At 51.8% G+C, this 4,445-nt stretch overlaps 1 long non-coding RNA gene across 1 annotated transcript; it reads left to right on the forward strand.

The window, feature by feature from the left end:
• Window positions 1-1,278: 1,278 nt before the first annotated feature.
• LOC135980460 (uncharacterized) lies at window positions 1,279-4,411 on the forward strand. The gene is made up of 4 exons (XR_010597522.1): window positions 1,279-1,595; window positions 1,825-1,879; window positions 2,733-2,834; window positions 3,893-4,411. It is a non-coding gene; the product is annotated as an uncharacterized LOC135980460 (long non-coding RNA).
• Window positions 4,412-4,445: the final 34 nt, after the last annotated feature.

Raw genomic sequence — 4,445 nt, forward strand, 5'->3', positions numbered from 1 at the left:
TACAGATCCTTGGGGGATGTTGCTATTTATCTCTCTTCCAAAAACTCACCATTTATTCCTACCTTTTGTTTCCCATCTTTAAAACCAGTTACTGGTCCATGAGAAGACCTTCCCTCTTATCCCCTGACAACTTACTTTGCTTAAGAACTTTTGGGGAGGGATCTCCTTAAAGGCTTTCTGAAAGTTCAGGTACACGATATCCACTGGATCGCCCTTGTCCACATCCTTCTTCACTGCTGTGACATTATGCCCTATATTCTTCATAGAAATATTGTTCTATGAATATGGCATAACTAAGGTATGTTTTATGCAAGATGGGTCATGTGAGATATCATTGGAAAGGTTCTGATTTACTGAATGTGATTATCCTATTTGTATGGATGTATGATTTCTGTATCTGAAGTTAGGAATACGGGCTCTGTATCAATTACAAAAGTGCTTGCACCAGGGGAATGCCCACCAAACAGTAGGCAATCAGCCTGGATGAGCCATTAGGACTTTGAAGATACTAAACTTCCTCCTTCCTGAGAAGTTTCCTGGGATGCTGCTTTGACAGTGCAGGGTCATGTGATCATGTCACCTGGTACTGGACATCATTTTGGACTGGTGGTATTTTTCCACTAGGAGGGAGTTGGGGGTGGGGGTCAAACTGGGAGACAAAGGATTCCTGTCATATCCCAATCGTATTGAAGGCTTCTAAGTGAGTTAATCTAGGTTCTTCTCCACCACCTCCCTGCCCAAAATGGAAGACTGCTGAAAACATCTGGAGAAACAAAGGAACTAAACTGAGGGGGAGGAGGGGGGGCTGAGCCCAGGGGGGAAAGATCTAGCCTGTGAAAGGAATACCTGGATATTTAAGCTGCAATCAGTGCAGTTTACCTTCAAGAAACTTTGCAACCTGCACAAAACAACATTTAGGGTGAGAATGTGCTACTATTAACCAAGTATCAGAAGAAGTGAGATTCTTACCTACGAAAGCTTATGCTCCCAATACTTCTGTTAGTCTTAAAGGTGCCACAGGACCCTCTGTTGCTTTCTACTATTAACCAGTTAATTTAGCGTATTAAGGTTAGGTTGCGTGTTTTGTTTGATTTGCTCAGGAATCTGCTTTGATCTGTGTGCTATCCCTTATAATCTCTTGAAATTTACCTTTTGTAGTTAATAAACTTGGTTTTGGTTTATTCTAAAAACCTGTTTTGCAATTCATAACTGGCGGGGGAGTGGGGGAGAGAACCAGACCCAGCAACAGCACTTCTATTCTCTCCTGCAATGCTTCTAAACTCTGCAGGCTCCTGGTACCAGCAATCCCTGTTTCTCCAACCCCTGGATTATTCCAGTGACCCCTGTTATGGGTTGTGCTGTGTGCCGTATATTGGCTGCATCATAGAAAAGCACAATGCCTACCCATGATGCCTCCTAGTGCAAAACTCTCCCACAAGGAAAAACTTCCCTCTGGCCCCACATGGCAATCACCTCTGGCTCATTGTTATCCCCGTTTTATTGAGGAGTTCTCTTATAACCCTGCTGCTTTCTCTGTGTGTGACAGGCTTCTCCGAGGAAGACGAGGCACAGGGACAAAAGGAAGAAACCGAAAGGTAAGCAGCCCCTGACCCCACAGCTGTGGTGGCAAACTCGGGCCCCACGCAAAGCAGAGAAATAGGGTCTATTCCCTCACCTGCCTCCCCTCTTCCTGCGAAGGCACAGTCATGCCCACAGTCGTGCAGAGGCACTGGCTGGGGCCCCTGAAATCTGGGGCTCTGGGGCACTAGGAAGCAGAGGGTGCCCAAGCAGCTCAATGTCTCCTTTATGTCTCACCTCTGGCAGGTTTTGGACGCTGTGAGGAGGATTTGGAGGAGGCTTGTGCACGCCTAGAGGCATGGTAAGCAATGCCCGGCTCCATAAATCTGCAGTGGGTCAGTCCCCTCCTCTCGTGTCATGCAATTCATCCCCCCCCCCCCCCCCAGGGGCAGTAGCCCTAGTAATCCCTCCCCTGCCCCGACCTATAGACCAGGCAAGCAACTATTCTCCTTAGAATCATGCAATTCTTTCCCACCCAGCAGAAGCTGCCATCTCTAATCCACCCCCATGCATCGTACAGTGGGTCATTCCCTTACTCTAGCATCATGCAGCTCATTTAACCTGCGGGGGAAGGGGGGACGGCGGTAGATTGTGTCGACTGGAGTGGACCATCCTCCCCTCCCAAGAGGGGGAAAACATGTTTGATGGGAGCAGCCCCGTGCACACCAGAAAGGTGAGGTGGAGAGGTCAGGAGGAAGGCTGGTCTTTCTGGTACGGTGATTAGGGTGAAAGGGATCCGGCAGCACTTGTGTAATGGCCCCTCTTGCACCTCAAGTCCCCCAGCATGGGTTCCCAGTAGGATTTGAACCCTGGACCTTCAGCTCTGCAGCAGAAAGCACCCCTTAGAGCTAAAGAGGCAGCTGCATTAGTTGGTAGCTGTAGTAGGCTGTTATCCTATATGTTGATAGCTTCTGTGGAAGGGACATGACACACACGCTGCCAGCAGGATACACTCTCCCCTTCTCCACACTAGACAGGGGTCACCTAACAATCCAGCTAACCCAAAACCAGAACATCCAAGGCCTGGGTATTGCAGAGGAGGAGGCTGCCTCAGTGGAGAATGGGACAGGGAGCCTTTCAGTGCCGCCCCTCTGGGTAAAAGAGGGCCTGAGGGCAGGGCCGGCACTCAGCTACCTGCTCTCTCTGTTCCACAGCTGCCGCATGCACCTGGAGAAGCTCCCCTTGGCTCACACCCTCAGGATCGCTGAGAGGAGGATAGAGTACGTGGCCAGACACCTGGATGAAGTTCTGATACCGTAAGGCAACTGCACGGGGGGCACCAGACTGGGGGCTGGGTGGGATCGGATAGTGAATGGAGAGAGGAGGGAGCAGAGAAAACCAGACACTCCAGGATCCTAAAATAACAGGGAAAAAGCCACTAAGAGGCTTTAGCTTCCAAGGTGAGATACCAGTGACAGTGAGGTGAGGGATTATCAGAAATTAAATGCAGAGACCACAAGCTGGGTTGTGAATAGGATCAAATCCTTCTTTCCGGCAATATCTCCCAGCAGGCGACTGTCCAGAACCTGCCCCTGCTCCCTGCTGTGTTTGAAAGAAACAGCAATCAGATGACCCCCTGGGACGGGGTGTCCACCCCACACAGGACTGGAAGGGGCTAAGGTGGCCAGGCAGACCCATTAACTGTACATGGTGTCCCTGGAGGAAGATCCAAGGAGCAGGGAATTGATGGCAAGCAGGCTCAGCTGGGCAGGAATAGGCGGGGCCCATAAGGCCAGGAAGCTGGCAACAGACAGGGGCTGCTGCTGGGAAAGGGCACCCCTCCCTGGGCAGAGGGGGACGTGTTTGGAGCTGGTGCACCCAGAGCAAGGAGGGGAACCAGGAGTGGCAGGAAGCAGTCCAGGGAAGTAGCAGGGAAAGCTGGGAGAGGAAAGCCCAGAACTGCTGGGTTGAGGGTCCCTGGCCTGGAATCCGGTGTAAAGTTCTTTTTTGACCCCTGTTTATGGTCTTGGCCTTCACAACATGCTCTGGCAAGGGTTACACTCACATGCTCACATCTTCCTCACCCAAACCAATTTTTGTTAGCTAATCTTTCTATTAAAATAGCACTAGGTCCCCAATCATGCTCAAGGCCCCATTGTGCTAGGTGCTGCACATGTGCGTGTGACAAAGGGGTTATCGTTATAGATCAATTGAGTGCCAGCTCCCCCTCTCAGTCCTTCGTCAGCCAGTTGATGTCCTTGTGTCAGAGTGTGGTGTGCCATGCATGCCTAGGCACTGCCCCATTGCAGTACAGTTGGAAGGCTTAGCTCAGCAGGGCCATGTCCCATCTGTCCCTGTCTGCTCTCTCCCACAGGCCAAGTGTGACGACATCTGCGGCGAGCCAGTTCTCCTATTCCTCTATGGAATCCATCCCCTCTTCCCTCTGGAGTCACAGCTCCTTTTCCCTGGCAGAAGCCTCCGTGACTCAATCAGAGCCCCTCTGCCGCACAAGGGAGATCACGCCTGTCGCAGGCTGGGAAGGATCCACTCATCCCATCCAAGCCCAGCCTCTCCCCAGGCCTCCTGCCCACAGCAGACAAGACCGGCGAGAGCAGACCACAGGTTTGGACCAGACGTCAGCCCATGGCTCAGACTTCAACATCCGACAGAAGCATCTGCAGAGCCAACTGGGGGCACCTACCCTATCCACTGAGTCACTGGCCAAGGTGATCCCTAACGCCCCTGCTCTACGCCCACCGGACAGAGACCCCAGGGTGAAGTTCAACATGAGCAGGGGCCTTTTCCTAAGCGTTGAAGTCCGGGAGGAGCTGGACTGTCACGTGCACTCAAAGAGACTCCAGCACGAGCAGGGCTTACCCCTCACCCCCCAGAAACCCCACACAGCTCCTCTGCCTCCAGCTCCACAA

This window comes from Chrysemys picta, unplaced genomic scaffold, assembly GCF_011386835.1.
Source record: "Chrysemys picta bellii isolate R12L10 unplaced genomic scaffold, ASM1138683v2 scaf3439, whole genome shotgun sequence".
Lineage (NCBI taxonomy): Eukaryota > Metazoa > Chordata > Testudines > Emydidae > Chrysemys > Chrysemys picta.